The following is a 22014-nucleotide window of genomic DNA, read 5'->3' as shown; positions in this document are numbered from 1 at the left end:
AGCATCACATGTTGAAACAAAGTTGTTTACCCACAATTTTGAAAAGGTGGCAATAATTTTGTCCGGCCCATTTTTGGGGTTTTGTGTGAAATTATGTCCAATTTGTTTTTTTTCTTAGGTTTTTTTTTGTGTTGTTCCAATACACACAAATGAAATAAACATGTGTATAACAAAACATGTGTAATTGCAATAATTTTCTGGGAGAAATGTTTCATTTTCTAAAACAATTTCAAGGGTGCCAACACTTTCGGCCATGACTGTATATGAAATATCACTGTCTACCTATAAGCAAAACTGGCACGGCACCTGTCCCAGCAGTAGGTGCAGGCGCCTGGATGTCCACAAAAGTATCTACTCGCATATATTCCATATATAAAGGCAGCCCTGCAAACCCAGATTATTTATTTGTCCGCACTGAGCCTTTTTCTTTTGGCATTCCTATTGAGTCCCAAACTTAGGAATCATTTGTACCATACCATATAATGCTGATATGCATAATGTTTACACTGTAACACGTTATAGAGAATTTGGGGCCATTTACTAATGAAAATAAATCTTAAAATACGATTTGAACAATAAACATTCAAGATTTAAAATAAAACAAACTAATAAAAACCCCAGAAAGTGTTGATTACTAGTTTATATGAGTGTTTTTCATTCTTTTGGACGGAGGTGTTTTACTTCTAATCCCAGCAGCACAAGATGTGTGTAAGGATCTGAGATAAAAGGGGAAAAAAAACAAAGAGAAACAAAAATCAACAGGAGAAGTATCCATCGGAGGGCGAATAACCTGTGGCTGTTTGTTTTTTGTTCCTCCCTTTGAGCGGATCGCCTTGCACAATTAGTGACATCTCAGATGTAGAAGAATCCCTAAGACTCTCAGATGATAATCGGACTATAATAACCTGGAGGTCCTGGGTGGGAATTGAGCCTCCAGCGTTACATTCTCCTGCAGGATCAAAACCACCGAAGACCGCGACGTCTTCCAGCTTTACCCACAGTCGCCTGAATATGAAATGTGCAGCACAAAAAATGTCCTAAAGCACAGATCAGAGTCACAGCTACGGCAAACTCCGAGCTGCGTCTGCTATGGCAGGTAACGGCGGAGACGCTGGCCTTGCATTCCTTCATCCCTTTTGATTGATCACCGTCGTGGCTTCTTACATTTTTATATACTCATAAATAAACAATTTATTCGCCACAGACACGACCACCGTCCACTTCTTTCCTGCGAATATTGTATCTTTTTGCAAAAAGACTAAAATTAAAAAAAAAAGATATATATTTTTAATCATTATTAATATTTTTATCGTGTAAAGTAGATTTGTCAGCAGATTTCACAATGTAAACTGAATACATTATTAAATAGCTATCTTAGACCTGATGAGACTGATGTGCTCACTTTTAAAATCCATGTCAGAATGGTTGTATATTCCTTTTTCAAAACCTGTTAGCAGCTTTGTAGTTTTCTTCTATTCTGCTGCTGCTGAATGTCTGCCCATCTAGCCTGATTGACAGGTCCTCAATGTCCCTACTCTTTGTTTTTGTGTCTCCGCCCACAAAGACTGATTGACAGCTCCTCAGTGATCCTCCTCTCTGCTGCAGAATCTCTGCCCATCTAGCCTGATTTATGACTCCTCAGTGTCCCTCCTCCCTGCTGTTGAGTCTCTGCCCACCTAACCTGATTGACAGCTCCTCAGTGCTACTCCTCCTTGTTGCTGAATTTCCACTCACGTGGCCTTTTTAATTGCTCCTCAGCGACCCTCCTCCCTGCGACTGGATTACCTCCCACCTATACGCATTGATTTTCCTATAAAGACGTACTGAGTGTTCACCAAGAGAAGGACACACTGCATTTCATTCCAAGGAAGAAGCAGAGATCATGGAATTCACCAGATTGTCGACTTACTAATGGACCTCTCTAAGTGAGCAAACCGAGGGGTAGCTGCCCCCTGCCCTCCTGCTCGCTACAACTCTAGTCATTGTTCACAAAGTTGAATATCAGCAATAAAGCTAAGGTTTATCATTAATGATCAGCTGTGATGCTGTAATTAGAGCTTGCAGGATCACTGTCACTAGCACTGAAGCACCGTACACAGCCTGGTCCTGGTGGTCAGTGGTGATGATGGTGTTTATCAAGACTCATTTTCTTAGTTAAGAAATACAGAGACAACTATAGTGAGATTGAATTTGGAATAGATAATACAGCCCAATGGCCAAATAATATTAACTATAGTGACTAAATAATCCAGTGACTGATTATTACGGCCATACAGTAACTGGAGAGCACCAACATATCATGACTGGGTAAAACTACCACCACATATTGTGACATAACTCCTTGACACAGTGAGTGGATAACACTACCATATAGAAACCAGATAACACCGCCATACAGAGGCCGGATAACACCACTATACAGTGACTGGATAACACCACCATACAGTGATGGATAACACCACCTTAGAGAGACCAGATAACACCACCATACTGTGATCGGATAACACTACCATACAGAGACCGGATAACACCACCATACAGAGACCGGATAACACCACCATACAAAGACCGGAAAATACCACCATACAAAGGCCAGATAACACCATCATACAGTGACTGGATAATACCACCACATAAAAACCAGATAACACCGCCATACAGTGGCCGGATAATACCACCATACAGTGACTGGATAACACCGCCATACAAAGACTGGATAACACCACCATACAGAGACGGATAACACCACCATACAGTGACCGAATAACACCACCATACAGTGACCGAATAACACCACCATACAGTGACCGGATAGCACCACCATACAGTGTCCGGATAACACCACCATACAGTGATGGATAACACCACCATATAATGACCAGATAACACCACCATACAGTGACTGGATAACGCCGCCATACAGAGGCCGGATAACACCACTATACAGTGTCTGGATAACACCACCATACAGTGATGGATAATATCGCCTTAGAAAGGCCGGATAACACCGCCATACAGTGACCAGATAACACCACCATACAGTGACCGGATAACACCACCATACAGAAACCAGATAACACCGACTTACATAAACCGGATAACAACACCATACAAAAACAGGAAAACTGCTATACAGTGATATACAGTGATCGGATAACACCACCATACAGTGACCGGATAACACCACCATACAGTGAGCGGATAACACTGCCATACAGTGACCGGATAACACCATCATACAGGGATGGATAACACCGCCATACAGATGCCGGATAACACCACCATATAGTGCTGGATAACACCGTCATACAGAGGCCGGATAACACCACCATAAGGTGACCAAATAATCGCTTAGCTTTAGTCGACTCCAGACAAATGCGCACACGTCCTCTAGCACCAGAGAGGAAGAAGTACTGCTCTTGCTCAAGCCTTCACAAGGGGTAATGAATATCGCCGGCACCTCTCTCTGGCGCACAGCAGGCATTTATACACACAGGCCAAGGTGTTAATTAGCCAGAGGGAGGTAGCCGCTGGGTCCTAGAAATACAGCTTCTAAGAAGTTGTCTGTAATGCCAAACGAAGAGGTCTCCTGCAACCAACTGCAGGGTGACTGTCTGTCACTTCTGACACACCTGTGACACATACAGAGACCAAATAACACCACCATACAGTGACCGGATAACACCACCATACAGTGAACAGATAACACCACCATAGAGAGACCGGATAACACCACCATACAGTGACCAGATAACACCACCATACAGAGACCAAATAACACCACCATAGAGTGACCAAATAACACAACCATACTAAGAACGGACAACACCACCATAGAGAAACCGGATAACACCACCATACAGTGACCAGATAACCCCGCCATACAGAGACCGGATAACACCACCATACAGAGACCAAGTAACACCACCATACTAAGAACGGACAACACCACCATAGAGAAACCGGATAACACCACCATACAGTGACCGGATAACACCACCATACAGAGACTGGATAACACCACCATACAGTGACCAGATAACACCACCATAGAGAGACCGGATAACACCACCATACAGTGACCAGATAACACCACCATACAGAGACCAAATAACACCATCATACAGTGACCGGATAACACCACCATACAGTGAACAGATAACACCACCATAGAGAGACCGGATAACACCACCATACAGTGACCAGATAACACCACCATACAGAGACCAAATAACACCACCATAGAGTGACCAAATAACACAACCATACTAAGAACGGACAACACCACCATAGAGAAACCGGATAACACCACCATACAGTGACCAGATAAATCCGCCATACAGAGACCGGATAACACCACCATACAGAGACCAAATAACACCACCATAGAGTGACCAAATAACACAACCATACTAAGAACGGACAACACCACCATAGAGAAACCGGATAACACCACCATACAGTGACCAGATAACCCCGCCATACAGAGACCGGATAACACCACCATACAGAGACCAAATAACACCACCATAGAGTGACCAAATAACATAACCATACTAAGAACGGATAACACCACCATACAGTGACCGGATAACACCACCATACAGAGACCGGACAACAACACCATAGAGAGACCGGATAACACAACCATACAGTGACCAGATAACACCGCCATACAGTGAACGGATAGCACCACCATACAGTGACCGGATAAAACCATCATACAGAGACCGGATGACACCGCCATACAGTGACTGAATAACACCACCATACAGTGACCGGATAACACCACCATACAGTGACTGGGTAACACCTCCATACAGTGACTGGATAACACCACCATACAGTGACCAGATAATACCACCATACAGCGACCAGATAACACCACCATACAGTTACTGGATAGCACCGCCATACAGTGACTGGATAACACCACCATAGAGTGACTGGATAACACCACCATACAGTGACCGGATAACACCACCATGTGACTAAATAATACATATATTGTAATGTTAAATGCAAAAAACCTACAGGAAATTTAAACTTCTGTCATACTATAAGTGAATATTACCAACATACTGATATTGCTTACAGTGACCACAGAGATTTCAGGTATTAAACAAGCAGTCTTTAGAGTAATACCGCCCTGCAGACTGGACACAGTAATAAAATAAATGCAGAACCAGAATATATAATTGCACCTCGTGTAATTGGATAGGAGTCCTTCACTTTTCTCTTCTTCTCAATCCAGCCCAGACCACCATAACAACTTCTTCCTGGTATGGTTCTCATATCTCCAGAATTTGACATAGAGACATCTTTGGCTCATTTAACAAAAAATGAATGAAAGAAAAATGCACTTAAATTTGATGTCACCACCTACAATCTGCCATCTAAGGCACTGAATCTGCATTAGTAGCAAGGCAAAAAAAATTTGCTTTTCCACCAAAATAATGTACAGTATGTTACAAATATAAGTAAAATCAAAACGCACCAAAAACATTGAAAATTGCTTAAAAGTTTGTAATAATAATAATAATTTTTATTTATATAGCGCCAATATATTCCGCAGCACTTTGCAATTAAGCAGGGACATGTACAGACAATAAAAACAATACAATGTAACATATTTCTACAGTTAGAGGAGGAGTGAGGGGCTTTACAATCTGTAAAAAAATATAAAAAAATCTATAAAAAATGTTCTATTTATCCTTCGCTTAAAAGTAGAACTGTAAACAATTTCTACAATTGCCCAATAATCCAGAATATCTAATAATCCAGCACCCATATATGTGAGATCAAAGGAACTTATCTAAGAATTAAAACGCAAATATACATAACTGCATTTCCACTATTTGTAGGATTTCCCTCTGATTTCGGTATTTTCTTCTGCCAACTTGGACAGAGTTTGTAAACTCAGACATGAATTTCCTTCTTTCTCACTTGGGGTCGGTTTGAGGAGTGAGAGCTCCCTATCTGATGGAGCAGTAACATTTGTGACTCCGGGGCAGGGGATGAATACTTCGAGGGTGACTCTCATTTCCTCCTTTGTTTTGTTGCAGAGCAGACAATTACAGGGAATGTGCGCGCTTCCTCCATTGACTGAGTGAAGGAGACGTTGGCAGAGTCTTGGAAGCCGTCCTGGCTCAGACATGTGACTAGAAATCTTGTTCTTCAGGTACGTCCTTGCTGTTGTTTTCCTGCTTTGGCAGAACTTCTGCTTTTTGCTTGTAAAAGGGGAAAAAAAAAACCCGCTGCTCCTGGCGAGAAGCCGGATATTGGGATTTGAGGATTTTTTCTTTTTCTTTTGCATTTGGCAGGAGAAAGAGAAATATTTTCAAAGCTGCTTCGTAGTATCTGCGTCTTACAGCTCTGTACTATTCGGCTTCACTTTCAATGACGATATTCGTACAGAACCGCGTAATGTTGTGATAAAATATATGGCGGTATTACAACTTGTAACAAAGTCATAAAAGCGCATCCATAGAAATCTACATCCCATACTGTCCCTTTCCCAATTTGTTATCTTAACATGCACAATAGTACGGTCCCATACTTGGTCACTATTTGCTGATGTATGTCTATGTACAGGCTGTTATACCCAGAAGATTATTACATCGGCATGTGGAGGGGTGTGCCAAGAGTGCCCAGACACACCCCGGAAGAGCTGGGGCATCCCATATAAGCCTTGTGTGCACGTGGCATTTCATTGGACATTTCCTCATCCAGGATATAAATTATAAGGGGGTCAATTAAAACTAGATTTTCCGTATAAAAAACATATATAGTTTGTTTGCAAAACTTTAAAAATTCAAAAAAAAACAATGTTGATGCACTGTGTAGAACAAAACTTTTCTCACTTGTGAAATATATTTTTGGCTTTTTATCTACAAAGCAAAAATAAAAAGATATTTAAAAGAAAAAAACAAAACAGGTAATGCGGAGTGTGAAGCATTAGTAACAGCGCTATGTTATATGCAGAATGAAAAAAATAAATATTTACAAAACAATAAATAAATAAGGAATTGACATTGTGCAACAATTAAGTGTAAATATTATCGTCTCTTCCGTTTCTGCAGAATGTAAATGTTTTACATCATCTACAGAATCTATTTATACAAGTTCAGTCTTTCGGTGAGCGTTCAGCGCTTTCTGTCGCACCCATTGATATTATGATGGATAAAGACGTTCTTCAATGCCAGCGTTATAGACTAAGATACAAGATCGTCTCCAAGTGCCGTCTGAGCAAATTACTGACACAAATGCAGATGAATCTGAAATCTGTTACTTTGATATTGAAATTCGCTTTTTGGCAGATAGAGCGCCACTGTTTTATATAACAAATGCCTGGCAGTTACTTTGATGCCAGTATTGATAATCTGAATAATCCATTCACTTAATGCCCTGATTGAAGAGGCAGCGTCTTACTTCACTATCAGGTTTCAGACACACCTGCATGCTGCAGGCTGTCAGGTGCTGAAGAATTTCAGGCATTGTACGGTCATGCAGCTTTATCTCTGGAATTCTGCACCCATTAACATCTTATACCTCAGCTCTTCTATAGAAAGTAACCGGAGTGAGAAGCAGACATTTCTCTATTCGATCTGCCAACTACAAGAACTATCATTTCACATTTCTACAACATTCCGCAGCTGAGACCCGATACTGCTAATAATAAAATTACACAGATGTCTCATTTCCTCTGTAGAAGCATAAAGATTTCACTAAAGTGTCTTGTATCAGATTCTTACAATTACAGTTACATATTAAAATTCTCTACCTTGAAAGAGTCAATATTTCTATACATAGGAGCAGTATTATAGTAGTTATATTCTTGTACATAGGAGTAGTATTATAGTAGTTATATTCTTGTACATAGGGGGCAGTATTATAGTAGTTATATTCTCGTACATAGGGGCAGTATTATAGTAGTTATATTCTTGTACATTGGGGCAGTATTATAGTAGTTATATTCTTGTACATAGGGACAGTATTATAGTAGTTATATTCTTGTACAGACAGGGCAGTATTATAGTAGTTATATTCTTGTACATAGGAGCAGTATTATAGTAGTTATATTCTTGTACATAGGAGCAGTAGTATCGTAGTTATATTCTTGTACATAGGGGGCAGTATTATAGTAGTTATATTCTTATACATAGGAGCAGTATTATAGTAGCTATATTCTTGTACATAGGGGGCAGTATTATAGTAGTTATATTCTTGTACATAGGGGGCAGTATTATAGTAGTTATATTCTTGTACATAGGGACAGTATTATAGTAGTTATATTCTTGTGCATAGGGGGCAGTATTATAGTAGTTATATTCTTGTACATAGGGGGCAGTATTATAGTAGTTATATTCTTGTACATAGGAGCAGTATTATAGTAGTGATATTTTTGTACACAGCGGCAGTATTATAGTAGTTATATTTTTGTACATAGGGACAGTATTATAGTAGTTATATTCTTGTACATAGGGGTAGTATTATAGTAGTTATATTCTTGTACATAGGGACAGTATTATAGTAGTTATATTCTTGTACATAGGGGGCAGTATTATAGTAGTTATATTCTTGTACATAGGAGCAGTATTATAGTAGTGATATTTTTGTACATAGCGGCAGTATTATAGTAGTTATATTCTTGTACATAGGGGCAGTATTATAGTAGTTATAGTCTTGCACATAGCGGCAGTATTATAGTAGTTATATTCCTGTACATAGGGGGCAGTATTATAGTAGGTATATTCTTGTACATAGTAGCAGTATATAATAGTTATATTCTTGTACATAGGGGGCAGTATTATAGTAGTTATATTCTTGTACATAGGGGACAGTATTATAGTAGTTATATTCTTGTACATAGGAGCAGTATTATAGTAGTTATATTCTTGTACATATGGGGGCAGTATTATAGTAGTTATATTCTTGTACATAGGGGGGCAGTATTATAGTAGTAATATTCTTGTACATAGGGGCAGTATTTTAGTAGTTATATTCTTGTACATAGGAGGCAGTATTATAGTACTGATATTTTTGTACATAGCGGCAGTATTATAGTAGTTATATTCTTGTACATAGGGGCAGTATTATAGCAGGTATATTCTTGTACATAGGAGCAGTATATAATAGTTATATTCTTGTACATAGGGGGCAGTATTATAGTAGCTATATTCTTGTACATAGGGGACAGTATTATAGTAGTTATATTCTTGTACATAGGAGCAGTATTACAGTAGAAATATTCTTGTACATAGGAGCAGTATTATAGTGTAGCGCTGGCGTCCCTGCCCTCTGCTAGGCAGGGACGCTGCTCCCCTCACCGCTCTGCTCCGTGCTCGGCGTCCTCTCCCCGCTCTGCTGTCAGCGCGCGCTCCTTCCCGGCGTCCTCCTCCCGCTCTGCTCTCTGCGCGCGCTCCTTCCCGGCCCCTGTGCTTAGGGCGCGCGCGCGCGCGCTCCCCTCCTCTTAAAGGGGCCGCGCGCGCCGTCCTAAGGAGTCCCCGGCCAATGGCCGGAGGACTTCATCATATATAAGGCACCTCCTCCAAAATGGAGGTGCCCGAGCAATGTTGTTTGCACCTGTGTCTCACCTGTGCTTCAGCCCTCAGGTCCCGTTGCCAGTTACCTGCCAGTTTCCTGCCAGTTTCCTGCTAGTTACCTGCCAGTTACCTGCCTGATTCCTGCCTGAATACTTGTTACCTGTCTGCCTGCCTGAGGTCCGACGGTCTGCCTTACTACTCCGGTCAGTCTGTCTATGGACCAGCTTGCCCGCTCACCTGGGAGCGCTTCTCCGTTATCTGCCTGCTTGCCAGCCCGGAGGCTCCGTTGTCACGTGCTGTGACCACCAGCTATCTCAGAGACTCTTGCCCGCTCACCTGGGAGCGCATCTCCGTTACCTGCCTGCTTGCCAGCCCGGAGGTCCCGTTGTCACGTGCGGTGACCACCAGCTATTCCAGAGACTCTTGCCCGCTCACCTGGGAGCGCTTCTCCGTTACCTACCTGCCTGCCAGCCCGGAGGTTCCGCCGTCACGTGCCGTGACCACCTGCTATTCCAGAGACTCTCGCTTGCTCACCTGGGAGCACACATCTACTATCTGCCTGCTAGCCTACCCGGAGGCTCTGCCATCACAGGTCGTACCTACCCCTTACCCAGAGACTGCCCTGATCACTTGCCGTAACTCCCTGTCCGTTCACCCAGAGACTGCCATCCGCTCCCTTACAAGGGCCGCCCCCTTGTATAATAGCTCAGAGGTTCCGCCTCCCGGACCCGTTACAGTTTGCTCGGGCCATGGAACCCGGTGGCACCCAAGCTCCCTCGCTCACGGACCTGTGTCATGAACTGTCCCGTCAAAGGTCCCAACAGGAGTCCATCCTGGGTCACCTGCGGAATGTCAATACTCGCCTGGACACTCTGACTGCACCACCTGCAGCCACTGCCAGTACCATGACTCGCAACCCGGCAGCTCCGCTACCCACTAATACCATGGTAACCTATCCCGGTCCCCGGCTGTCTGCACCTCCTCGCTTCGGAGGCGACTCCGTCCAGGCTCGGGGCTTCATAAATCAGTGCACCCTGCACTTTGAACTTTTGTCCCATCAGTTTAATTCCGACCGGGCCAAAATTGCCTTTATCATGTCCCATCTCACCGGGGAGGCCCTGGCCTGGCTAAATCCTCTATGGGAGAGAGGAGACCCCCTGGTGTCCAACTTGCCTGCTTTTCTCTCGGCTTTCCGGAAAGTCTTCGACGAACCCGGACGGAAGACCTCATCCGCATCCTCTCTGCTACGCCTCCGTCAGGAGGGTCTCACCGTGGGCCAATATGCCATACGGTTCCGCACCCTTGCCTCGGAGCTGGCCTGGGATAACGACGCTCTGGTATCCGTCTTCTGGGAGGGTCTGTCCGGTCGTATTAAAGATGAACTTGCTGGGCGGGACATTCCTTCCTCTCTCGATGATCTAATAACCCTTGCCACCCGGATTGACCTACGGTTCCAGGAGCGTGCCAAAGAGGTCACCCGTGAGAGAAGGATTCCACGTTTAGCTCCTACTTTCCAGAAACCCGTCATTCCCTCCATCTCTCCCCAGGTACACTCTCCTGAGCCTATGCAGGTCGACCAGACCAAGATGGTCAAAACCCGTCAGGACTCACGCCGTGCCGAGGGGAGCTGCTTCTACTGTGGCAGTAAGGAGCACCGGATCCGTGCCTGCCCGGAGAGGTCGGGAAACGCCTGTGTCTAGGTTCGCTCAGAGAGGTCCACCTAGACAAGAATAAATCCTCTCCATCCCTGCTGTTGTCAGTTTCGATCATCTACGGGGAGAACCGTTATTTCGAACTAGCCCAACTTGACTCTGGAGCAGCCGGGAACCTTATTTCACAGTCCCTGGTTGAGAAATACCGCATCCCCACCAAACCTCTGGCTGTACCCTTGTCTGTCGCTGCCGTGGATGGGGGCCTCTTACCTCGCCCCATTCAACTCATCACCGAATCCATTACCCTGCAGGTGGGAATGCTGCATTCTGAAAGTATCTCCTTTCATGTTCTGCCTGGACTCTCTCACGCCCTCTTGCTAGGTCTGCCCTGGCTCCAGAGACATGCACCCGTGCTAGACTGGCAAACCGGAGAGGTCCTTCGCTGGGGACAAGACTGTCATAAAACCTGCCTGGTTCCCGTCCATCCCGTCCGTCCCTCTCCTACCCCAGCTAATCTACCTGGACTTCCGATTCCTTATTGGTCTTATGCAGATGTCTTTAATAAAAAGGAGGCAGAGACATTACCACCACATAGACCATACGACTGTCCCATCGATCTGCTACCCGGTACTACTCCTCCCCGTGGGCGTATCTATCCTTTATCCGCTGCTGAGACCCGGTCAATGTCCGAATATATTGAGGAGAATCTGGCCAGAGGATTCATCCGGAAATCTACCTCCCCGGCGGGAGCAGGCTTCTTTTTCGTCAAAAAGAAGGACGGCTCTCTCCGTCCCTGTATAGACTATAGAGGCCTAAACCTGATCACGGTGAAGAATAAGTACCCCCTTCCGCTCATTCCAGAATTATTTGATCGCCTGAGGGGGGCTAGGATCTTCACCAAACTGGACCTTCGTGGGGCGTACAACCTGGTTCGTATTCGTCAGGGGGATGAATGGAAGACGGCATTCAACACCCGGGACGGCCACTATGAATACCTGGTAATGCCCTTTGGTCTCTGTAACGCTCCTGCCGTCTTTCAAGAGTTGGTCAATGACATCTTCCGGGACCTTCTCTACTCCTGCGTAGTGGTGTACCTGGACGACATCTTGGTCTTCTCTCCGGATCTCCAGACTCACCGGAGGGACGTTCGTCAGGTCCTGCTCAGGCTAAGGCAGAACCATCTCTACGCTAAATTTGAGAAGTGCCTCTTTGAGCAGACCTCGCTTCCGTTTCTGGGCTACATTATCTCTCAGACCGGCCTACAAATGGATCCTGAGAAACTGTCTGCCATCGAGAAATGGCCCCGACCGGAGGGGTTGAAGGCCATTCAGCGATTCCTGGGCTTCGCCAACTACTACCGCCTCTTCATACCACACTTCTCTTCCCGGACGGCCCCAATTTCTGCGCTCACCCGTAAAGGTACTAATCCCAAAGAGTGGCCACCCGAAGCAGAGGAGGCCTTTCTTTCCCTTAAACAGGCCTTCTCTTCCGCCCCGGTGCTGCATCGCCCAGATGGCAACAAGCAGTTCTTCCTGGAAGTTGACGCCTCCTCCTCTGGAGCCGGAGCGGTACTTACTCAAAAATCATCTTCCGGGAGGATGGTAACTTGTGGCTTCTTCTCTAAACTCTTCTCCTCCTCTGAGCGCAACTATTCCATAGGAGACCGAGAGTTATTGGCCATCAAACTGGCATTGGAGGAGTGGCGTTACCTGCTCGAGGGGGCTCTTCACCCGGTAATAATTTACACTGACCACAAGAACTTGGCTTACCTCCAGCATGCCCAGAGACTTAACCCGCGCCAAGCCCGGTGGTCCTTGTTTTTTGCTCGTTTTGATTTTGTCCTTCATTTTCGCCCGGCTGACAAAAACGTCAAGGCGGACGCCTTGTCTCGGTCCTTTCTGGTGTCTGATCTCGAGGAGGATCCGAAACATATCATCGATCCCGCCAGAGTAATGCAGGTGGCTCCCGTGAGTCTAAATCGTCTTCCTCCTGGTAAGACGTTCGTACCAGTACCTGATCGGGAGAAGATCCTACACTGGGGTCATTCGTCTAAACTAGCTGGCCACGCCGGTCAGAAAAAGACCCTCCAGCTTATTACCCGGCACTACTGGTGGCCTAACCTGCACAAGGATGTAATAGACTTTGTTTCTGCCTGTGTGTCCTGCGCCCACAACAAAGTTCCGAGACACCTGCCGGCCGGCCGCCTCCTACCTCTGCCAGTACCTGCTGCCCCCTGGCAGCATATAGCGATGGACTTCATTACTGATCTACCCGTCTCTGCCGGTTGTACGGTCATTTGGGTGGTCGCTGACCGCTTCTCCAAGATGGCTCACTTCATTCCACTGCCAGGTCTTCCGTCTGCACCCGAGCTGGCTAAAGACTTTATCCGCCACATCTTCCGTCTTCATGGCCTGCCCCGTCACATCGTGTCGGATCGTGGGGTACAGTTCACTTCCCGTTTCTGGAGAGCCACTTGTAAATTGCTGGACGTCACCCTGGACTTCTCCTCCGCTTACCACCCACAGTCTAATGGTCAAGTGGAGCGGATCAATCAGAACCTGACCAGTTACCTTCGGCACTTCGTTAATGCCCACCATTCTGACTGGGTGGATCTCCTGCCATGGGCCGAATTCTCATACAACAATCACGAGAGCGAGTCTTCCTCCAAATCCCCGTTTTTTGTAGTCTACGGTCAGCATCCTCGGATCCCGTTTCCCGTCTCCACCTCGGCGGACAATCCGGCTGCGGAATCTCTTGTTAACAAATTTTCCTCCATATGGGAGAGTACCCGGTCCGCACTCCTTCTGTCATCCGAGCGTATGAAAAGACACGCTGACAAAAAACGTCTGGACCCTCCTCAATTCCGCCCTGGGGATAAAGTCTGGCTCTCGTCCAAATATGTCCGGCTCAAGATCCCTTCCTATAAGTTAGGGCCTCGGTTCATCGGCCCACTGGAGGTCATCAGTCAGATCAACCCGGTGGCCTATGTAGTGCCGGCGTCCCTGCCCTCTGCTAGGCAGGGACGCTGCTCCTCTCACTGCTCTGCTCTCAGCGCGCGCTCCTTCCCGGCCCCTGTGCTTAGGGCGCGCGCGCGCGCGCTCCCCTCCTCATAAAGGGGCCGCGCGCGCCGCCCTAAAGAGTCCCCGGCCAATGGCCGGAGGACTTCATCATATATAAGGCACCTCCTCCAAAATGGAGGTGCCCGAGCAATGTTGTTTGCACCTGTGTCTCACCTGTGCTTCAGCCCTCAGGTCCCGTTGCCAGTTACCTGCCAGTTACCTGCCAGTTACCTGCCTGATTCCTGCCAGTTACCTGCCTGATTCCTGCCTGAATACTTGTTACCTGTCTGCCAGTCTGAGGTCCGACGGTCTGCCTTACTACTCCTGTCAGTCTGTCTAAGGACCAGCCTGCCCGCTCACCTGGGAGCGCATATCAGCTACCTGCCTGCTTGCCTGAGGTCCGACGGTCTGCCTTACTACTCCGGTCAGTCTGTCTATGGACCAGCTTGCCCGCTCACCTGGGAGCGCTTCTCCGTTACCTGCCTGCTTGCCAGCCCGGAGGCTCCGTTGTCACGTGCTGTGACCACCAGCTATCTCAGAGACTCTTGCCCGCTCACCTGGGAGCGCATCTCCGTTACCTGCCTGCTTGCCAGCCCGGAGGTCCCGTTGTCACGTGCGGTGACCACCAGCTATTCCAGAGACTCTTGCCCGCTCACCTGGGAGCGCTTCTCCGTTACCTGCCTGCCTGCCAGCCCGGAGGCTCCGCCGTCACGTGCCGTGATCACCTGCTATTCCAGAGACTCTCGCTTGCTCACCTGGGAGCACCAATCTACCATCTGCCTGCTAGCCTACCCGGAGGCTCTGCCATCACAGGTCGTACCTACCCCTTACCCAGAGACTGCCCTGATCACTTGCCGTATCTCCCTGTCCGTTCTCTCAGAGACTGCCCTGATCACTTGCCGTATCTCCCTGTCCGTTCATCCAGAGACTGCCACCCGCTCCCTTACAAGGGCCGCCCCCTTGTATAGTAGCTCAGAGGTTCCGCCTCCCGGACCCGTTACAGTTTGCTCGGGCCATGGAACCCGGTGGCACCCAAGCTCCCTCGCTCTCGGACCTCTGTCTTGAACTGACCCGTCAGAGGTCCCAACAGGAGGCCATCCTGGGTCACCTGCGGAATGTTAATACTCGCCTGAACACTCTGTCTGATCCACCAACAACCTCCGCCAGTGCCATATCTGGCAATCCGGCAGCTCCGCTGCCCACTAATACTATGGTATCCTACCCCGGACCCCGGCTCTCTGCACCTCCTCGCTTCGGAGGCGACCCCGTCCAGGCTCGGGGCTTCATAAATCAGTGCACCCTGCACTTTGAACTTTTGTCCCATCAGTTTAATTCCGACCGGGCCAAAATTGCCTTTATCATGTCCCATCTCACCGGGGAGGCCCTGGCCTGGCTAAATCCTCTATGGGAGAGAGGAGACCCCCTGGTGTCCAACTTGCCTGCTTTTCTCTCGGCTTTCCGGAAAGTCTTCGACGAACCCGGACGGAAGACCTCATCCGCATCCTCTCTGCTACGCCTCCGTCAGGAGGGTCTCACCGTGGGCCAATATGCCATACGGTTCCGCACCCTTGCCTCGGAGCTGGCCTGGGATAACGACGCTCTGGTTTCCGTCTTCTGGGAGGGTCTGTCCGGTCGTATTAAAGATGAACTTGCTGGTCGGGACATTCCTACCTCTCTCGATGATCTAATAACCCTTGCCACCCGGATTGACCTACGGTTCCAGGAGCGTGCCAAAGAGGTCACCCGTGAGAGAAGGATTCCACGTTTAGCTCCTACTTTCCAGAGACCCGTCATTCCCTCCGTTTCTCCCCAGGTACACTCTCCTGAGCCTATGCAGGTCGACCAGACCAAGATGGTCAAAACCCGTCAGGACTCACGCCGTGCCGAGGGGAGCTGCTTCTACTGTGGCAGTAAGGAGCACCGGATCCGTGCCTGCCCGGAGAGGTCGGGAAACGCCTGTGTCTAGGTTCGCTCAGAGAGGTCCACCTAGACAAGAATAAATCCTCTCCATCCCTGCTGTTGTCTGTTTCGATCATCTACGGGGAGAACCGTTATTTCGAACTAGCCCAACTTGACTCTGGAGCAGCCGGGAACCTTATTTCACAGTCCCTGGTTGAGAAATACCGCATCCCCACCAAACCTCTGGCTGTACCCTTGTCTGTCGCTGCCGTGGATGGGGGCCTCTTACCTCGCCCCATTCAACTCATCACCGAATCCATTACCCTGCAGGTGGGAATGCTGCATTCTGAAAGTATCTCCTTTCATGTTCTGCCTGGACTCTCTCACGCCCTCTTGCTAGGTCTGCCCTGGCTCCAGAGACATGCACCCGTGCTAGACTGGCAAACCGGAGAGGTCCTTCGCTGGGGACAAGACTGTCATAAAACCTGCCTGGTTCCCGTCCATCCCGTCCGTCCCTCTCCTACCCCAGCTAATCTACCTGGACTTCCGATTCCTTATTGGTCTTATGCAGATGTCTTTAATAAAAAGGAGGCAGAGACATTACCACCACATAGACCATACGACTGTCCCATCGATCTGCTACCCGGTACTACTCCTCCCCGTGGGCGTATCTATCCTTTATCCGCTGCTGAGACCCGGTCAATGTCCGAATATATTGAGGAGAATCTGGCCAGAGGATTCATCCGGAAATCTACCTCCCCGGCGGGAGCAGGCTTCTTTTTCGTCAAAAAGAAGGACGGCTCTCTCCGTCCCTGTATAGACTATAGAGGCCTAAACCTGATCACGGTGAAGAATAAGTACCCCCTTCCGCTCATTCCAGAATTATTTGATCGTCTGAGGGGGGCTAGGATCTTCACCAAACTGGACCTTCGTGGGGCGTACAACCTGGTTCGTATTCGTCAGGGGGATGAATGGAAGACGGCATTCAACACCCGGGACGGCCACTATGAATACCTGGTAATGCCCTTTGGTCTCTGTAACGCTCCTGCCGTCTTTCAAGAGTTGGTCAATGACATCTTCCGGGACCTTCTCTACTCCTGCGTAGTGGTGTACCTGGACGACATCTTGGTCTTCTCTCCGGATCTCCAGACTCACCGGAGGGACGTTCGTCAGGTCCTGCTCAGGCTAAGGCAGAACCATCTCTACGCTAAATTTGAGAAGTGCCTCTTTGAGCAGACCTCGCTTCCGTTTCTGGGCTACATTATCTCTCAGACCGGCCTACAAATGGATCCTGAGAAACTGTCTGCCATCGAGAAATGGCCCCGACCGGAGGGGTTGAAGGCCATTCAGCGATTCCTGGGCTTCGCCAACTACTACCGCCTCTTCATACCACACTTCTCTTCCCGGACGGCCCCAATTTCTGCGCTCACCCGTAAAGGTACTAATCCCAAAGAGTGGCCACCCGAAGCAGAGGAGGCCTTTCTTTCCCTTAAACAGGCCTTCTCTTCCGCCCCGGTGCTGCATCGCCCAGATGGCAACAAGCAGTTCTTCCTGGAAGTTGACGCCTCCTCCTCTGGAGCCGGAGCGGTACTTACTCAAAAATCATCTTCCGGGAGGATGGTAACTTGTGGCTTCTTCTCAAAACTCTTCTCCTCCTCTGAGCGCAACTATTCCATAGGAGACCGAGAGTTATTGGCCATCAAACTGGCATTGGAGGAGTGGCGTTACCTGCTCGAGGGGGCTCTTCATCCGGTAATAATTTACACTGACCACAAGAACTTGGCTTACCTCCAGCATGCCCAGAGACTTAACCCGCGCCAAGCCCGGTGGTCCTTGTTTTTTGCTCGTTTTGATTTTGTCCTTCATTTTCGCCCGGCTGACAAAAACGTCAAGGCGGACGCCTTGTCTCGATCCTTTCTGGTGTCTGATCTCGAGGAGGATCCGAAACACATCATCGATCCCGCCAGAGTAATGCAGGTGGCTCCCGTGAGTCTAAATCGTCTTCCTCCTGGTAAGACGTTCGTACCAGTACCTGATCGGGAGAAGATCCTACACTGGGGTCATTCGTCTAAACTAGCTGGCCACGCCGGTCAGAAAAAGACCCTCCAGCTTATTACCCGGCACTACTGGTGGCCTAACCTGCACAAGGATGTAATTGACTTTGTTTCTGCCTGTGTGTCCTGCGCCCGCAACAAAGTTCCGAGACACCTGCCGGCCGGCCGCCTCCTACCTCTGCCAGTACCTGCTGCCCCCTGGCAGCATATAGCGATGGACTTCATAACTGATCTGCCCGTCTCTGCCGGTTGTACGGTCATTTGGGTGGTCGCTGACCGCTTTTCCAAGATGGCTCACTTCATTCCACTGCCAGGTCTTCCGTCTGCACCCGAGCTGGCTAAAGACTTTATTCGCCACATCTTCCGTCTTCATGGCCTGCCCCGTCACATCGTGTCGGATCGAGGAGTACAGTTCACTTCCCGTTTCTGGAGAGCCACTTGTAAATTGCTGGACGTCACCCTGGACTTCTCCTCCGCTTACCACCCACAGTCTAATGGTCAAGTGGAGCGGATCAATCAGAACCTGACCAGTTACCTTCGGCACTTCGTTAATGCCCACCATTCTGACTGGGTGGATTTCCTGCCATGGGCCGAATTCTCGTACAACAATCACGAGAGCGAGTCTTCCTCCAAATCCCCGTTTTTTGTAGTCTACGGTCAGCATCCTCGGATCCCGTTTCCCGTCTCCACCTCGGTGGACAATCCGGCTGCGGAATCTCTTGTTAACAAATTTTCCTCCATATGGGAGAGTACCCGGTCCGCACTCCTTCTGTCATCCGAGCGTATGAAAAGACACGCTGACAAAAAACGTCTGGACCCTCCTCAATTCCGCCCTGGGGATAAAGTCTGGCTCTCGTCCAAATATGTCCGGCTCAAGATCCCTTCCTATAAGTTAGGGCCTCGGTTCATCGGCCCACTGGAGGTCATCAGTCAGATCAACCCGGTGGCCTATAAATTGAAACTCCCGGCCAACTTACGGATCCCTAACTCCTTCCATGTATCTCTCCTCAAACCTGTGGTGCTTAACTCTTTTTCCAAGTCTACAGGTACGCCTCCTGCTCCGGTTTCTGCTGAGGACGAGTTTGAGGTAGAGAACATTCTTGCCACCAAAAGGGTAAGAGGAAAGACCTTTTTCCTGGTAGATTGGAAGGGGTTTGGTCCTGAGGAGAGAACGTGGGAGCCCCGGGAGAACATCCATGCCCCTCTCATCCTAGCTAAATTTCTGTCTGGCCTAAAAAAGGGGGGGCCTAAAGGGGGGGGTACTGTAGTGCCGGCGTCCCTGCCCTCTGCTAGGCAGGGACGCTGCTCCTCTCACTGCTCTGCTCTCAGCGCGCGCTCCTTCCCGGCCCCTGTGCTTAGGGCGCGCGCGCGCGCGCTCCCCTCCTCTTAAAGGGGCCGCGCGCGCCGCCCTAAAGAGTCCCCGGCCAATGGCCGGAGGACTTCATCATATATAAGGCACCTCCTCCAAAATGGAGGTGCCCGAGCAATGTTGTTTGCACCTGTGTCTCACCTGTGCTTCAGCCCTCAGGTCCCGTTGCCAGTTACCTGCCAGTTACCTGCCAGTTACCTGCCTGATTCCTGCCAGTTACCTGCCTGATTCCTGCCTGAATACTTGTTACCTGTCTGCCAGTCTGAGGTCCGACGGTCTGCCTTACTACTCCTGTCAGTCTGTCTAAGGACCAGCCTGCCCGCTCACCTGGGAGCGCATATCAGCTACCTGCCTGCTTGCCTGAGGTCCGACGGTCTGCCTTACTACTCCGGTCAGTCTGTCTATGGACCAGCTTGCCCGCTCACCTGGGAGCGCTTCTCCGTTACCTGCCTGCTTGCCAGCCCGGAGGCTCCGTTGTCACGTGCTGTGACCACCAGCTATCTCAGAGACTCTTGCCCGCTCACCTGGGAGCGCATCTCCGTTACCTGCCTGCTTGCCAGCCCGGAGGTCCCGTTGTCACGTGCGGTGACCACCAGCTATTCCAGAGACTCTTGCCCGCTCACCTGGGAGCGCTTCTCCGTTACCTGCCTGCCTGCCTACCTGGAGGCTCCGCCGTCACGTGCCGTGATCACCTGCTATTCCAGAGACTCTCGCTTGCTCACCTGGGAGCACCAATCTACCATCTGCCTGCTAGCCTACCCGGAGGCTCTGCCATCACAGGTCGTACCTACCCCTTACCCAGAGACTGCCCTGATCACTTGCCGTATCTCCCTGTCCGTTCTCTCAGAGACTGCCCTGATCACTTGCCGTATCTCCCTGTCCGTTCATCCAGAGACTGCCACCCGCTCCCTTACAAGGGCCGCCCCCTTGTATAGTAGCTCAGAGGTTCCGCCTCCCGGACCCGTTACAGCCTATAAATTGAAACTCCCGGCCAACTTACGGATCCCTAACTCCTTCCATGTGTCTCTCCTCAAACCTGTGGTGCTTAACTCTTTTTCCAAGTCTACAGGTACGCCTCCTGCTCCGGTTTCTGCTGAGGACGAGTTTGAGGTAGAGAACATTCTTGCCACCAAAAGGGTAAGAGGAAAGACCTTTTTTCTGGTAGATTGGAAGGGGTTTGGTCCTGAGGAGAGAACGTGGGAGCCCCGGGAGAACATCCATGCCCCTCTCATCCTAGCTAAATTTCTGTCTGGCCTAAAAAAGGGGGGGCCTAAAGGGGGGGGTACTGTAGCGCTGGCGTCCCTGCCCTCTGCTAGGCAGGGACGCTGCTCCCCTCACCGCTCTGCTCCGTGCTCGGCGTCCTCTCCCCGCTCTGCTGTCAGCGCGCGCTCCTTCCCGGCGTCCTCCTCCCGCTCTGCTCTCTGCGCGCGCTCCTTCCCGGTCCCTGTGCTTAGGGCGCGCGCGCGCGCGCTCCCCTCCTCTTAAAGGGGCCGCGCGCGCCGTCCTAAGGAGTCCCCGGCCAATGGCCGGAGGACTTCATCATATATAAGGCACCTCCTCCAAAATGGAGGTGCCCGAGCAATGTTGTTTGCACCTGTGTCTCACCTGTGCTTCAGCCCTCAGGTCCCGTTGCCAGTTACCTGCCAGTTTCCTGCCAGTTTCCTGCTAGTTACCTGCCAGTTACCTGCCTGATTCCTGCCTGAATACTTGTTACCTGTCTGCCTGCCTGAGGTCCGACGGTCTGCCTTACTACTCCGGTCAGTCTGTCTATGGACCAGCTTGCCCGCTCACCTGGGAGCGCTTCTCCGTTATCTGCCTGCTTGCCAGCCCGGAGGCTCCGTTGTCACGTGCTGTGACCACCAGCTATCTCAGAGACTCTTGCCCGCTCACCTGGGAGCGCATCTCCGTTACCTGCCTGCTTGCCAGCCCGGAGGTCCCGTTGTCACGTGCGGTGACCACCAGCTATTCCAGAGACTCTTGCCCGCTCACCTGGGAGCGCTTCTCCGTTACCTACCTGCCTGCCAGCCCGGAGGTTCCGCCGTCACGTGCCGTGACCACCTGCTATTCCAGAGACTCTCGCTTGCTCACCTGGGAGCACACATCTACTATCTGCCTGCTAGCCTACCCGGAGGCTCTGCCATCACAGGTCGTACCTACCCCTTACCCAGAGACTGCCCTGATCACTTGCCGTAACTCCCTGTCCGTTCACCCAGAGACTGCCACCCGCTCCCTTACAAGGGCCGCCCCCTTGTATAGTAGCTCAGAGGTTCCGCCTCCCGGACCCGTTACATATAGTAGTTATATTCTTGTACATAGGGGCAGTATTATAGTAGTTATATTCTTGTACATAGGGGCAGTATTATAGCAGTTATATTTGTGTACATAGGGGCAGTATTATAGTAGTAATATTCTTGTACATAGGAGCAGTATTATAGT

The 22014-nt window shown here is 49.2% G+C and overlaps 1 protein-coding gene across 2 annotated transcripts in view; it reads left to right on the top strand.

The window, feature by feature from the left end:
• Nucleotides 1-5933: 5933 nt before the first annotated feature.
• The window catches only part of LOC141157026 (FRAS1-related extracellular matrix protein 1-like), a 264796-nt gene continuing 248715 nt past the window's right edge, over nt 5934-22014 (top strand). For both annotated transcript variants that reach the window (XM_073643738.1, XM_073643739.1), the window contains exon 1: nt 5934-6181. The gene's annotated coding sequence lies outside the window, so the exon portion shown is untranslated. The remainder of the gene's footprint in view (nt 6182-22014) is intronic.

The sequence above is a fragment of the Phyllobates terribilis genome, unplaced genomic scaffold (genome assembly GCF_046119375.1).
Source record: "Phyllobates terribilis strain yellow unplaced genomic scaffold, ASM4611937v1 Scaffold_8__6_contigs__length_399053987, whole genome shotgun sequence".
NCBI classification, from domain to species: Eukaryota; Metazoa; Chordata; class Amphibia; order Anura; family Dendrobatidae; genus Phyllobates; species Phyllobates terribilis.
Note: the sequence above shows the minus strand (reverse complement) of the source record. Positions and strands in the feature narration are given on the sequence as shown.